Source organism: Bombus vosnesenskii, unplaced genomic scaffold, assembly GCF_011952255.1.
Source record: "Bombus vosnesenskii isolate JDL3184/JDL3185 unplaced genomic scaffold, Bvos_JDL3184-5_v1.1 scf7180000016261, whole genome shotgun sequence".
In the NCBI taxonomy this organism is placed as follows: domain Eukaryota; kingdom Metazoa; phylum Arthropoda; class Insecta; order Hymenoptera; family Apidae; genus Bombus; species Bombus vosnesenskii.
The window spans coordinates 1,567,287-1,583,807 of NW_022884330.1; the positions used below are offsets into that span (position 1 = coordinate 1,567,287).

Here is a 16,521-nt window from a genome sequence, read left to right on the forward strand (position 1 = left end):
GAAATGAAAATTCGATGGCAAAGCTGAAAGGAAAAGGTTCGAATTCGAGTTGAGCTCTGTGTTCAGTTTACTTTCGCTTTTAATTCCAATTCGAATATTGAGTTTACAAGGGTAGGAAGATGGATTTTGCAGATGCAACCGGAAATCGTGGAAAGCTGGAGACAAACGAATGATCATAGATTATGGATTACGAGTAAATAAATCGAGAAATAATAAAATAAACGGAAAGACAGATGTTTGGTCGTAGAAAGATAACAGTAGGATGAGATTGCTGTTTTCTTCTTCTTCGTATTTTTAGTAGAATCGACGTAGCAAGTAATTTTTAGCTAAAGCAGTTCGGTTCTGAAAAAGAATGACAGCGAACCGAAGTAACTGGTACTTTGCTGCATAGATTATTTATTTTAGTATCCTTTACACGAATAGACTCAATTTTTCCATTAGCTACTCTTTGGACCCGATAAACGAAAGAAATTTCCCTTCTTCTATGTCCTGAGAATCGAAGAAAAACGGGCTTTCGAATACGAAGAACTTTCTCGTTATCTTCCAAACCAAACAATTACGCTAAATTCCTAACACCATCGGCGTAATCAAGTAACCGCTGATCTAAGCGAACGATCAACCACTTTTACGTCAAAATAAAGGCGAAAATACGTGGTTTGTACCCTGAAATGGTTGAACCATATTCCTCTGTGACGCAGACGTGTGCGTACGCAGCACGCGTATTACGATGAACGTTATGCGTGTACGCGTGTTTCAGCCAAGGTTTCGAACGTTAATGCTCGCCTTTGTCTACATCGTGGAATGTGTTCAGGGTTGTTGGTGAAATGTAGGGAGGAGCAGAGAGCGTTCCTGAACCAACGTGCACGCGCAACGCCTACCTTTGTCTGTAGCAGGGTACGAGCGTAGCCGGGGAGGAGCAGATCGGTCGTAGAGAGGCGATGTCCGTGCTCGAACACGGATAGAAACCACGGTTCCCTTGTTTTCCAATTAGAGAACCGGTACGACGCGTAGAACGGCGGAAGGTTGATTACCTGGACACGTGGGAGGACCGCTCGGAGCTGCGGCGAAAAAATTTTGTTACCACGTTGATCGATCCTGGATGGGGGAAACGGCGGGTGAAAAATATTTCGCACAGTTGCGTTCCGCGTTACTTCGATATTTGAACTCTATGCTTTGCTACCTTTGAAGAAAAAAATTATTATTATTATTATATTATTAATATTGTTATTATTATTGCAATAATATTCTAAGTGTAATTATAATTGCATGGCGCTTTCTTGACGTGGGACACAGTGGCAACTTTTGTAATTAACATAAACGAATAATTACGAATTATTATAATTACGAACATAAATGAAAATATAATTGTCGTTCTCCTAAAAAAAAAAGGAAGAAGACTTTTGACACAAGCTAATTAATACAATCGCGCCTCGATATCACAGAAGAACTTTAATCTTCTGAGAAGAGTCCATCCAGCTTCTCTGCTCCCATGTAATCAAACGTAGTACGCTGGTAATCGCATTACCTTAACATCGCGAGACCTTATAACCCGCGTGTGTAGCTGGCATTAAGCGAGTTTTACCGGAATACCGAAAGGTTAGCGTGCATCGTGGCCACGCGTAGTGGAACACGTTTGTAAGGATAATTCGGTGACCCCTTGGAAACTCGATTTCACGATGCATCCGCCACGGAGTACAGTTATCAACGCAGACTGGTTCGCTTACGGTTTTTCGCGGGCGAGATCCTCCATCTACCGGATGGTCACGTTCGTTGAAATCGTTACGTCAGCTGCTAGCCGGCTGATCGCATTGATCATTCTCGTCAGAGACACGCTTCCGTCACCGATGGAATTCGCTGACCTGGTTCGAGTGACTGACTTATCTAGCGCTGGATCTGTTACGTTGGCGGCCAGCAACTGGCAAACGATCGATCGCCAAGGATATTCGAGATTCCAATCGAGCAGATAGCGCGTCGAGGGTACTTGGTTTAGGCGAAAGTTAAGTTCATTCATTCGTGGTTACATTTTTAGATGCAAATTTATTTTTCTTCTACGATGTTCGATTAACATTAGAACTACCACACCAGTCAAATTAAATTTACAATTTTATTTTAAGATTCCTACTTCGTGTTATATTTTTTCCGCAATGATGTAATGACTGTCGCAACGATAACTAAAAGAATAATATAACGAATTTTATTTTGTTTTTTATGTATTCAAACTGAAAATAATTTCGTATCGAGGCTACTTATACCAATACCAGTGAAAATCACTGGTACTCGTCGAAGTGCAAAAGGGTGCTGCAATGTGTTTCTCGAAGCCCAGTTAACCAGTTTCCTCGTTTTCTACGACTTGCCACGCGTTTTTCAAATTTTTACCGTGTATCGTTCGACACGACGATATCGGTTATCAGGAAAATTGCGGATCGATCGCTGGATCGCTAGATGCTAACGCTAGAAATACCACAGCAGTCAAAACGACTGGTTCGAGAATTTTATAAACGCGTCGACCCTCGTTTAGGGATCCCAGATGGATTAATAATACGAAAAATCTACTGCATAACGTGGAATTGCTTCTGTAAGAAAGTAATAAATCGATAAATATAAAAATATTCTATTATTAAGTATTTTTTAAAGACCAGTCATTTTCACTGGTCTTGGTAGAAATAGCTTGGTAGAATAGCGTTAACTATCGGTAGTTCTAGCGTTAAACGTTAGGTTCGTTCGATGGGAATATTCCAGGCGACGCTTCTTCCGAGTTGAAATTTTACGTAAACGTATGGAATACAGAAAATCGAAGCATTTAGAGATTTTTTAGAAACTGATGTTCCGACAAGCTCCGGTGGAAATTGTGAAAAATTATCTACCTCCGCGAGCCTGGCCATAAAAAAAGGAAAAGCCCGCGATATAGCAATTTCATCGTATAACAAAATACCGCCAATAAATTTCGCACAACTAAATAAATCGTAAAGTTCTGATGTGAGAAATGTGTCTATAAAAATTCCCAAAGAATATTTCCAGGAAGGAAGAGAAAATCCTTTATGAATTCACGGTATAGCGATTCTACCTCTATGTATAATAAAATTCCCAAACTCCTGCCGATTTTCATTTCGGCGTCGTATTATCTCCATCCCGCGAGTCGCGCATCCGCTCGTCGTTGAAATTCGGAAATTTTGACTCTCGTCGGACGTGAAATTTACCGATTCGCCGGGACGCTGGTCGCTGCGGCATTCGAACGAGGATACGAGACAGACGTAGATAAAAATTTCGCTTGAAATCGGCAATTTAGCAAGAAGCGAAGTTCCCTGTGCAACTTAACAAATTTTCTTGAACTAACTGTGGTCGAAAATCGCGATCGATTTCACTAAGAAAAATAAAGAAATACAGAGCATTCAGCGTGGCAACTTGTAGCAGAAAAATATATAGCAATGCGATACGCTTGTATTCTCTTGACACGGAACGATCAAAATTGCAAGATGCTTTGAGTCCTTCTTTTCCTTTTTTCAAAGTTCCCTTTAACGAAAGAAAGAAACATTCAAATCGGAAATAAAAATTGCTCTCTGCTCGAATTCTCCGCGTTTAATACGCGACAAACACTTGGTTCGTCAAGAATTAAAAAACGAGAACGTGTAGCAAATACGCGAGCTAATCTTCAAGCTATCAGATGTACAAACGATCTTCGGTTCCTTAAAAATTACTGTGTTACGTCCGCATTACTCGCAGTCCGATGATGCTCTGTTCAACAGTAAGTTGATTCAACGCTAACAGATTCAACGGTAAGACGAAAGTCGGACGATTATTTCGCTTTTCGTTCACCTTGTGCGCTGCGTCGAACGTTCGCTTTGTTTTTCATCGGTCCACGGTTGAGATGGACGAAAGTACGCGGCGCGCTTTCAGCCGGAAGACGAGACGATCCTCTCGTACCGCGAGCTGGTTGCACGAGAGACGCGACTGTCTGGATATTACAAAAGTTCGTCTGGACTGGATCGCGCAACGAGCAGAAAAGCCTGGTTTTCTTACGAGAGGAAAGATTGCGCCGAGGTTCGGGGTAATTTGCGAGAAACCGTCGGCTGCAACCGTTAAAAAGCTATTTTTCGGTGGTTCCTAGTCGTCTTGAACGAACGTCGCTGATAGTTTCCTTGGGTGCATTGAACGTGCCAGTTTGTTCCTCGGAACAGGTTACATCTCACGTACAGTGGCTCGCGAAAGTATCGATTAACGTTCTTTGCGGAGACGTTTCTACGATTTTCTACCTTCCGTGGCGAAAGAAATTGAAAAAAACCTTTGTTTACTTAGTTCTGTTATTACTATCGTTATCGTTATTGTTATTGTTATTATTATAGCGATCGAGATCGTGAGTACGAAAGAGTAGGATATGTAGGAAGCATTAGGTTGCCCGAAAAGTGTCTTTCTTTTACAAACATGCCACTGCTTCGTTTCGCCTCGCCACAGTAGCATATTAGCGAGCATTAAAATTCATGCGGCCGAGAATACACGAAGATCCACTGAAACAACACGAAACAAGTCAAACCTTCCGTTCCAGACGCCACTTTGTACGTCCTTGCCGGCGAATCCCTTTGATCTTCTCGCTGTGACTCCGCGTGAGCTTTCCGTCGTTGCTTTCAACGTCTTTAACGCGCCGAAACACTCGCAGCAAAGCACACAACCGCGTGTTCGCCCGGTAATCCAAGCGAAAGTTAACTTGTTCGTTGCAGGACAGCTCGGTCCTTTTACCAAAATCCTTTCCACCTATTCCGAAAGCTTTTCCTTCGCTTCTTACGGCGAACGTAACGTTTGGTAATCGCGTAAATCGGCGCGGAGTGCGCACCGTGTTGTCGTTGCACGTAACAACCGCGTTACGTTTCATGGCGCGAGTTCAAGCTATTCGCCGTGGATTAAAGCGTCGATAATCGTCGCTAGCGCAAGATTTAAGCAATGAAATTGTTTTCGTATTTCTTAGTACTTTTCGCGATATACTAAATATCGATACGTGTAGAATTATGGAACAGGTATAATTATCTTGCGATCGGCCAATTCGTTTCTTCGCTTCGTACTAGCATTTTTTTTTTTTATTTTCTCGTACGCGTCGGAGCGTAACGACGATATCGGTCGATCGAATTCGACCAAGCTCCTCGACGATAGCCATAAATTTCGCGTGCTCGATACGAACGAGGTGGAGCGATTTCCACTGTGGAAATCGATCGAAAGGGAAATGGGTGACGCGTGGCAAAAGGAAACACGGCACAGCCTCCCCATGGGTTCGATCCAGCCACCGATTCATGCGACCATATTTTTCATTCATGAATCTCTAGCTGCTCTTTCCACTGGAAACGCGGCAGCACGCGAAGAAATATATTTGTGGATTGAAAAGTAAACTGGGGTGAAATTCGTATTGGTTCGCGTAAAAAGGAATTGGAGATCGAGCTTTCTCCTGCTTCTTTTGCAACTCGTCTCGTCTTCGTCGCCTCTTTCGCTTCGCTTTTCGCGACCCAACGGTTTCCTCTAAAAACGAGACCGGGTCACAGGGAATTTTTTATTCCTCGTGAACGACGTGCTCTGTATCTGCGCGAACATTCGTCTATGTGTTAATTGAATTGCGTTTTATTTTCTTAGATATGGAATTAGGTGTAGACGTTACAACGAAACGTCGTATCGTAGTATTGGGCTGGCAACCAAGTGATTGCGGATTTTGTCATTGAGTGGTATCGACAAAATCCGCACTCGCTTAGTTGCCAACTCATAAAACGACTGGGCTAGTGAGAAAGTAGGTGGCTAAAAAATGAGCAATTGTCGGGGAATTCACAGCCGTCGTTCGTACCGAGAATACGATGACAGAATTTGCAAGCATTTAGAATAAAAATCGCGATGGAAATGACGACCACGTAATTCAGGATTTACGATGCTAATACCATACCTCGTAGCAAATCTTATTCCGTGTTTAACGTTTCCTTTATATAATCTAAAGACGTATAAATACAATACAAATGAAAATAAATGAAATATAAATATAATCGGAAAATCCATTGGAGGAAAATGGCAAACGATCGACGCGTTATATGGAGAGAACGTAAAGATGGTAAAATCGTTAGAGATACAAAGGAACGAGTCGTGATTACATTTTGCAAAGCGAAAGTGTAGCCGCGATCGGTGTTGGGACCGATGCACCACGTGTATTTCGCGCGAACTATATCTTCTTCACCGAAGAACGCAAATACCGGAGGTAAAATCTCGGCTATTGAATAAAAAACCGATATCCAAGGATTATGGAATGGAAGGAAGTTTCGTTTAAACGTCTCGAATTCGGCGTTTCAGCAAACTTTCATATTCCGCGGAATATTCTTTAAAATCCTCGTGCTCCACGTTCTTACTTTCTTTTATTCTAGTCTCTACGAAGCGGAGGCGATCCTCTGCCACGGTATGATAATACAGTCAGTCGTAAAAGTCTACATACACCCCGTTAACACTTTGACTGCCACGCCGAAATCACGTGATTCGCTGACGACGCCACGGGAGTATTTTTATCGTTCGAAGCATATAATGGCAAAATAATAATAAATCGACGATGTAAGACAACGTTCTCCTCCGATGGACCGTTCATCTTATTGGTGGTCGCGGGTGACCACCGTGGCGCCTTGGTAACAGTCGATAGCGACGTATTATAACAAGGCTTCGTTCATTTCAACAAACCATTCGCATTCGTCGTTTCGTCGTAAGCAAATCGTCCAGAATATATCGTTGAAACGTGTAGAAGATATTAGTAAAGAATATTTGCTCATTCTGTATATAATAGTAAGGTATGTGCACACTTCTAACTTCAATTATACGATTATAAAGCAGCATTTACGATTATTTTCTAAGCTGTGTTTATAATAATATTCGTGGATTACCCCGCAAACATATGCAAACACAGTGCACCGTTAGACGCAAGATTCGTTGTCATTTTTTTTTATTGATGTTCTAATAAAAATGTTTAATTGTTCAATGGGGCACCTGTTGTTTCAAAGTATCTTCTATTTATGGGTTATATCCAAAATGCTCAAACTGTGAATTTTCTTACAATTTTTGCGATTATAAGAAGTTCGAGCGCTCCGGTCACCAATGACCACCGTGGCGCCTTTGTAACAGTTGGTAGTGACGTATTATAACAAGGCTTCGTTCATTTCAACAAACCATTCGCATTCGTCGTTTCGTCGTAAGCAAATCGTCCAGAATATATCGTTGAAACGTGTAGAAGATATTAGTAAAGAATATTTGCTCATTCTGTATATAATAGTAAGGTATGTGCACACTTGTAACTTCAATTATACAATTATAAAGCAGCATTTACGATTATTTCCTAAGCTGTGTTTATAATAATATTCGTAGATTACCCCTCAAACATATGCGTGCAAACACAGTGCACCGTTAGACGCAAGATTCGTTCTCATTTTTTTTTATTGACGTTCTAATAAAAATGTTTAATTGTTCAATGGGGCACCTGTTGTTTCAAAGTATCTTCTATTTATGGGTTATATCCAAAATGCCCAAACTGTGAATTTTCCTACAATTTTTACAATTGCAAGAAGTTCGAGCGCTCTGGTCACCAATGACCAACGTGGCAGTCAAAATGTTGACGTAAAAATCCCGATAATTCGAGTCGATATTCGACGAACGTGCTTTTCTGGCGGACAATGAGCGACGCCTCTATCGATTGGCCATCAAAGAGCTGTAATTAAGTAGAATAATCCGAAAGTCTGGCCGGTATAACAATGAGGCAGTTTCGGCTAAAGTTGCGTGCAGAAACGCGCGGATCAACAGTGTAGCTTGATGAAGTTAAGTGGTCGGTCGGTGGCAGGCTAATTAAGTTAGTTAGTTTGGAGGTTGGCTCGCGGGAGGCTGCGTTAACTTACCGAATGTTCAGAACGTGGGAAATGTTATTTATGACACTTTGAGACCACCGCCCTTGTCGGACTGAAACTGCGAACTTCGCCTTCTGTTTACACCGATGTTGAATACAACGTGCAAAAGGCCAATTATCAAATGCGCGTCGTTTTGAATATTAGTCGTCTCTTTCTCTTTTTGCGAAGCATCTTTCAACGACAAATTTTAACAAATTCATCGATCGCGCGACATTTCGTCAACGATGCGAGAATCAGTGTCGTCTTGGAGATTTATCGTTAACCAGCTGTTTGAAAACTGTGAGAAGCAAAAGGTAAGCGACGACGAGTATACTCGTCAAAGACGGAGCACGCGTGGCTGTTATAACGTAGAACGAATTTGTAACGAAATGACCGTTTTATTTTTTAATTTTATTCCCGACAGGGTTCGTCGTAACGCAAAATATTGCCATTTGTTCGCGACGAGTATACTCGCGAAAAGCATCTAAACGGTTAAAACGGCTCTGTTTCGTGAATTTCCCATAAATTGAAGTTACACGAAAGCCTGATTTTTGTGGCCGTTTCAACGATCGCTTTGTAGATGTTCGCGATTTCTATCGCATTTCGAGCAAGTCTAGTCCCAAAGGATTTCACGGTAGACTGCAATTTTACGGGAATCGGGATCCTATCAGATTTTGGAAGATCGATCGGGTTGCGTAGAAATTCGAAATTTCTGCTACCAAGTTCGTGTAGAATCGCTTGCGAACAGTCAGGATAAGAATCGATAAAATACCTTGAAATTTCTCGAAAGAAACTATCTTCGTAGGAAAAATCCATAAACGAAGAAATGCAGATTTCTTCTTTAACTCTCACAGTGGTTTCAACATTTTCGAAATCTCGTGATTCGCCGAGTAGTTGGAATCGCGCGATTCTTCGAGATGGAAAAGCCCGATGTTCGATGTTCGTGCCGCAAAGTCCGGAAACTTAGGAAACTGCGCGAAACTACGGATATTAATGGAGAAAGTGGAGACGAAAGGCGATTCGCCCGACGATGTACGTCGCAGAGAGAATTCGTAGGTGGACGAAACGCGGCAAAGTTGCTCGAGGTGGCTGAAACGCGCACGGCCGGCCGAAGATCTCGTGGCTGCTGAATTTCCCGAGTTAGCAGAAATCGCCGGAAGCTCTTGCCAGAGTCAAGATGGCAGCAAACTTGCCGCACACTTGGGCAAACTCGCCAGCCTGTACCGCGAAATAATTAATAGACTATCGTTTAGGCCGAGGAACACTCGTTTGTGTTGGCAGAAGTGACACTGCAATTTTTATGCATCTCGCGAGATCCGCGCGTTTTTCTGTATCCTGCGATACTCGACTGCTTCTCGCAAGAAACTAGCGAGAACTGCGAAATTTCGAGCGATTTGGCTGCACGCGCGATGGGTGGTTTGGGTGGATGGCGAAACAGTCTGAAGAGGATTCCACGCTACGATCCTTTGTTCTCGAGAAATCAGTCGAGATCGATCGAGAAATCTACGTACCGAGTCTTCGAACAAGACTAAGAATCAATTTCTTTAAAAAATGTACCGATTTTAAAAAGGAAAAATTATTGGCTTGGCAACTAAGCGATTGCGGGTTTTGTCTTTGCCAACTAATGACAAAATCCGTAGTCACTTAGTTGCCAACCCAATAGATACAAATAGAGAGAAGAGATTTTGCTTGCGTCTCGATTAGGGAACAAGCGAATGATCAAAGATTCGGGTGGTCGGGTTTCACAGTGCAAGCGCGATAATCCGCGATCGCGGAGAAAATCGACGCTCTTTGGCTTTCAGCGCTTGCAACGATCGTTTAATGGGCCGCATGAGCGACCAGGTAAATAGATGTCCTATCAGATTCTGTGTCACGAAAGCATGACACGCGAACACGTCTTGAATTAACACGTTACAAACTCAACAAACCGGGTGAGTGGCATTGATGGAAAACTTGGATCGAGACGATAAGCGAAAGCACGGAAGTGCGCGCATAAACGCGGCTATCTCCGCGCTTATTCCAATGGCACGTTGAGGAAAGATCCGAATCTTCGTACAAACAACGCCCAGTCGTTTGTATTCTCTTATCGATATTCCTATAGATTTGTTTAAATAGCTAAATAATTACCTACTCTAATATGTCAATTTGCAGTTTGTATCGTTCGCCTTACTCTTCCTCTGTTTAACGTGAAATAAATTCCGAAATGTTTCAACATTTCTGCAATCGCTATCCTTATCTTTGATCGCGATAGAAGAAGATAGAAGAAGAGAGGAAGCTGTTTGTTCTTCGCGAAGGTATTTTTGTTCTCGCGAAAGCTGAAACTTGTTGATTTTCGAGACTTAAAAGTGGCAGCTTGAACTGAGGAATTGAGAAATTCGAAAGTTCGGGAATCGAATTTGCATGTCGGATATTCGAGAGACAGAAAATTTGGATATTCAGGTGCTCGAAAGTTCGACGGTTCGTAAGTTGGAAAAGGTCGCGAATTTGCTTACTTTTGCAATTTGAGAAAATAAAAGTTGGAAAGTTCGAACGTGTGAAAAATTCGAAAAGCACGGAAATTCGAGAATCAGAGATGGTGGAATTTTGTTTCGCTATACTCGCGCTTATTATTCTGTTTATCGAGACGTGATAAATAAAGGAAAGTATCAGGTGGTAGCAGCTAATACATCACTCCGCTTCGCGTAACAATCCATCAAGCGGGTGAAAAAAGAAACAGACGAGACGGTCTTATTGTCACGCGACTTGCAGACGCGTAAAACCCGCTGTTCCTGTCGAGCTTGATGACCGCTTTTATGAATGAACGTATACGTCTTCGTTCATTTTTCTTGTTTCGTATACCTGTCTCGTCGCATCTAAAAGAGATTCGTTGCCTCGCACACAGAAATTGATACTTTTAAAATTCTACTTAAAAATATTACGTGGACTGTCGATATCGTTTACACTCGAATATTTATTACTTCATAATTCGTTTGCCAATATTTTTAACAATTTTTTACGTGTATTTTTCACTGAGACGAAGATCGCGAGAAAGCTATTGTTAGAGTATTAGGCGTACAAACGAATAATTCGAGTTCTTTTTTTAAGCATCGAAAACTTGGCGATACGACAATTCGTTTAGTGAAAATTTCAACGTAATCTTAGAAAAATAATCGATCGATGAGAGTCGATAATGGCAACAACAAAATGTATACCCGTCATTGTATTCTTTGCGAATTCCAAGAAAAAAAAAATGCTAAAAAAGCAGGCGAATCGATTCGATGGTTGATATAAACCGAGGTAAAATAAACCTTTCGAAAAGTCTGGATTATTCGTTTCTACAGCTAATATTTATCGTACGTACAATTTTTAAGTAATAGTTCTCGAACGTGGTTTAAACATTGGGATAAAATTGCAAAAAATACGAAGCTAAAGTGGCGAGTAAAAAATTTGAAAGGTTTACGATATAACGTAGAATATTGTAACGAGGCAAATAACGTGAGAAAAAGGTGGATAAGAAAGTTTGGAAAAATTGCAATTTAATATAAAATAGTCTGGCTAGCAGCGAATGAAAGAAAGGAAGCGTGTGGCTGTGTGCGCACCGTCCCGAGATCATTAACGCGCGTATTTGAAACAGTAGGCTACATATTTGCCGACGTTAGAACAAACTGGACATTTGTGCTTTCGATATGAAACACCTTTACGTTACCCCTTTCCACTCGTGCGGCGAATCACATAATTGTACAGGCACAGAAATGAAGTTTCCTTTCATTCGAAATATATTCAGAGGGTGGATTATTAAAAGGTGCGAAATAACGCGAAAGCTTGAAACTCGGCGAATATAAAAGTTTGAAGAATTCAAAGATCGAAAGATCTAACAGTTGGTTAATTTGAGAATTCGAAAATTGGGAAATTGGAAAGTTCAGTGATTTAAAAACTGTGGAATGTTTAGAATTTGGAAAATTAGGAAAATTAGGAAATTGAATCAATTCGCAACTGGAAGTTCTAGAAATTGGAAGTTGAAAATTGGAAAATAAAAAGATTCATTCGCTGCAAAGCTGGAAATTGGAAATTGGAAAATTGAGAAATTCAATCACCTCAAAGTTGGAATGTTTGGAAATTGGAAATTGCAAGTTGGAAGTTGGAAAATTCAATCGCCTCAAAGCTGGAATGTTTGGAAATTGGAAGTTGGAAAATTGAAAAATTCAATCGCTGCAAAGCTGGAATGTTTGGAAATTGGAAGTTGGAAAATTGAAAAGTTCAATCGCTGCAAAGCTGGAATGTTTGGAAATTGGAAGTTGGAAAATTGAAAAATTCAATCGCCTCAAAGCTGGAATGTTTGGAAATTGGAAAATTGAAAAATTCAATCGCCTCAAAGGAAAATTAAGGAAATTAAGGAAGTTGGAAAATTCGACAACTGGATAATCTCGAAATTCGATAATCCGGAGAATAGAACGTGGAAGAATTCTGTTTGCCTGAAACTTGGGAATTGTGAAGATTCAACGATCCTCGAATCGGAAGATCAGAATTAGAAACTAAAAAATTCTAAAGTTAGAAAACGTAAGTGGTGAGAGTCTGAATACACGAAATCGAGGTCTACCGTATGCTTTTCGCGATCGTTTCAACGCATATATACAGCAACCAGCAAGTACTTGCATTATGCGCGAAAGAAGCGTGCGATTTATCGAGAAACGTATTCATTAAGGAAGAAAACAGGCACGAGTGTCGCTCGACCTCGTTACGGGTCGTGCAATTACGTTAGGACTCTCTTGCATTCTTGAAAATGTAGGAAATTGAAGGAACGAAGTGGAGGATGGGCGGAGCAGGTCGGAGAAGCCTCCATTAAATTCATCTTCGCCCCCGTAAAAAGCTCTTGTCTCCCTCGATACAATTTCCGTCGAAGCGTGCAGCCATTCGCAGTCACGGCCCGCTGAATTTCAAGTTTTAGTTTCTAAAAGAAGAACGAAGTGACCTATTTTTTCTGCCGAATCGGATACACCCTGGTGCCACCCCTTAATTAATAACCGCGAAAACGTACCGCGTGCTCTCCTGTTGAATACATTCACGCGTACCTACGTTACCGTACGTACACGCTCGTACGGATCGTGTGATTTTCATGGAGTGGATATTACAAACGGAAATGAGTATCTGCTGTCTCTTGTACTTTGCTTCTCGAACAGGGAATGTTGATTTTTATTCCAAAACAATAGAGTTTTCTGTAAAGGGTTTTAGCCAGCAACTTCCATTACTGTCTCGGCTGCTTTTTGTGTATTAAATTCTTCTGTTTAGAACGTATGTGCATGTGAATTTTTGTTTTTAATTTACAAAAAAAAAACGTTCATTTAAAGAAAAACCATTTACAAAAAACATAGTGAAGAGAAGTATTCCGGTTCTCATTTAGAACCACGAAAAAGGTAAGCCAATCGCATTAATCGACAAAAGTCGAACTCTCCTCGTCGCTGAACGAACAGAGGCGACTGCTTCGTTTAACCGGTTAGCTGTTTCCGACGAGTATACTCGTCATGTAAAGAAAATAAAACGATCATGTCATTGCAACTAACATTATAACCTACATTATAACAACCACACGTCGCTCTGTGTCTGACGAGTATACTCGTCGTCGCTTACTTCTCGCCACACGTTTCAAAGTTTTCTGAGAGGTGGCAACAGCTGACCGGTTAATTCTACTTTTTCAACATTTTCAACGCTACGAGGATAAGTACGCTTACATCCTCGGGACTAGGAGAGTAATAGCCGAGGAGGAATCGCGAAAGGAGGAAACGAGGGCAGACGATGGACCTGCTCAAAGTCTACTGTCTCTCTTTCACCTCGAGTTAAGTGTAGTTAGCAGTCGAGAAGCGGTTTCGATTAGTCAGCTCGTTGAACCCATACCTCGACGAAGCGACGATCGACGTCGCGATAGTCCTACGAGGATTCCATCCTGGCTCTTCTTCCCTTCCCCTCTCGTCCTCTCTTTCGTCCCTGTCCTTTTCTCCACACCCCTTTAAAACCACAGACATTCTACGTCGCGTTCGTCTGACGATGATCTACGACGACGTGAATCGTTCGATGCTGAAATCGCGAAGGCGACTGTTTCGTTGAAATTGACCTTCGTTTCTTCTCCCGTTAATATTTCCTCTTTCTCCTTATCTTTTCTTCCTTTCCCACTGCGTTTCGTCGGTGGAGATGCTCCACCTATGGCCGAAGGAAATCGTTGCATCGATTATCGGATAAGCGTAGTTTACAGACGCGTGCGCGACGTTACGAGAAAACCAGAGGAGAACGACGTGACAAGCAGTAGATTTTTCTAAAATTAATGCGACTGATGCTGCGAGTGGTCCGCAACCATTACGCTACTGCGATTCGATCGAATCCGCTCGTCGAACGCTACTGAGCTCGAGGACGAACGCGGAGCTTTTTGAAGCACAACGCGAACTTTCTACGTTCCTGCGACGTTCAAACTGTTGCGCGTGCGATATCATCGCCTCTAACCTCTTCGTTCTCTCGTTTGTTTTCAGACTTTTCCTCTGCGAAAAACAGGAGCAAAAGGGGAACAGAGGCGGGACGAGAAGAGCTGGAAATTCGACAAGACGACGCAGAGAACGGGTGTACCGACGTGTCGCGAGGTGAGTCGCGCAACGTAGCGTGCATTTTAAGGAATTCCTCGGACAAAAGCTTTTCTACCTTTCTCTCTCTCTCTCTCTCTCTCTCTCTTCCTCTCTTACACTCTGATTTACTGGTATACGTCGGAGAGAAAGACAACGCTAACAAACTCCAGCGAAATTTCGCTTATGACATAGTTTTTCGCTGAAGCTACGTGTTTGCAGACGGCTTATTCGTCCCCGTCGTCCGTCTTTTGTAAACACGTTCCTCCCCGAATCCACTGACGCGGTTGCACACCCTCTTTCGGTTGCATAACGCGTGATTTTACAACAACCTCGCTTTATTTCGGTCCGAGGTTAACGACTCGAGTGTTTCCATGCTTTTGCCTTTTTCTAAATACGATTGAAGATCGCTTTGCTGAGAACACGCGCACGTTGCAGAATCGAGAAGCTTCGATCTTTTTATTGGGAAATGTTGTACGTGCCAACGAGAATTGTAGTGGCACTCGACAGCAAACTTTCCAACGATTTCTGTCCCGTGGGCCGCGAAAATATTTCAACCACCGAATGCTTCGGTATGGAATTTAAGTGCAATTTTCCATTCTAAATAGTTATTGACATCGATAGTGCTTGAAGATGGTGTGGCAACGCGCTTTCTAGAAAAATACGAGCACAGTATAGAACCTCGTTTATCCGGACAGTTCTGATAACCGAATTTGTTTCGTTCGTTCCACGACCTTTCGTTTTGCTGTGCTAACGATGGACATTCGGTGTCATCGTCACAGATGGTGACGATAACTTGACACTAACTTCGGAATTTTGAGTGATTGGCCGGACAGACTCATTCCCTTCCTTAGGAAATTCCGAATTACGTGTCCTCTCCGAGCTGTAAACCTAATGACTCCCAGGTCAGGTAAAAAACCCCGGGAAGGACCAGCCGGAAGGACACGATGGACAGATGGAACCCAACGGCTGGTAGGGAGAATCAGCAACGTAGGAGGACAGTTCATCGTCAGACATCGTACCGTGCGGGTGAAATACTTCGCTCTCAACAGGATCTTACCACCGCCGTGTTCGTAACATCAAACGTTACTTTTATACAACAAGTGCAAATACAGTGCTAGATTACTCTAACACTCGATCTATTAAACCTCCTCCGCCTTGAGCGTTAAGTCATTCGAGGTACGCGGTATCGACCGATCGGTTTCACCTGACCGGTTGCTCTTTAGTCGATAATTTGCAACAATTAGAAAATGGAATTTTCTTATTCTTTCTCGCGTGGCCCAAGCCGCAGATCAAAATTCAAACTTATTTAAGACAACACGGTCCATCGAACGCTCGGATTTTTCTCAACGAGATTCCATCGTCCGAACGTCATCCAACTGCAACCCATTCGAACGCAAAATCTAAGACGAACTTAGCTTAACGTCGTAACGGTAACTTGAATATCGACCAAGTTTCGACAACGAAATACCGAGCCAGGTATCCAACGACCGATTGTCCGCTGAATAATCCCTAATTTCAAAAAGAATACTTTTCGCTTCTTGGACGTATCCAACCATTGCGAAGATCTGTCGCGTACTCTGTTCGTGAATCAAATTGGAAAATGAACAACCATCGAACAGATACGTAGTTGGTTATTCATGCGCACGACGTGTAACGGAAGCGGTTCTCGAATCACTGAAATCAGCAGAAGGCAGAACGTGCGATCGGTTTGCCAGCGTGTTCGTGTGATCCGGATACATCTACACGGCGTATATCGGTACACGTAACGTGGACGAGTATCGCGCGAGATACGAACCGTGTGTGCTCGTGTCGTCTTTATTCCGCTGGCTCGGCTCGACAGGGCTGTGTATCTGAGTCTCCGCATCTAATAATAAACGGGTCGAGCATTGTTGGAAAATGGGTCGAACGCGACGGCATCTACCGATGTATCGAACGTATACCGAAACACGTGCATGTGTGTGCGTGTGTTCGTGCATGGATGCAAGAGATGCAGAGTAGACCGCTTGCATAATGTTACCACCCCGCCATCCTCGAGCTGTCCGAAGCGTGACACGTGCCGAAGC

General features: G+C 42.4%; 1 protein-coding gene across 5 annotated transcripts in view; it reads left to right on the forward strand.

Moving 5' to 3' along the window:
* Positions 1 to 16,521, forward strand: part of LOC117241793 (ankyrin repeat domain-containing protein 50) — a 216,515-nt gene that overhangs the window by 125,320 nt on the left and 74,674 nt on the right. For all 5 annotated transcript variants that reach the window (XM_033507911.1, XM_033507916.1, XM_033507914.1 and 2 more), the window contains exon 4: positions 14,369 to 14,476. The gene's annotated coding sequence lies outside the window, so the exon portion shown is untranslated. The remainder of the gene's footprint in view (positions 1 to 14,368; positions 14,477 to 16,521) is intronic.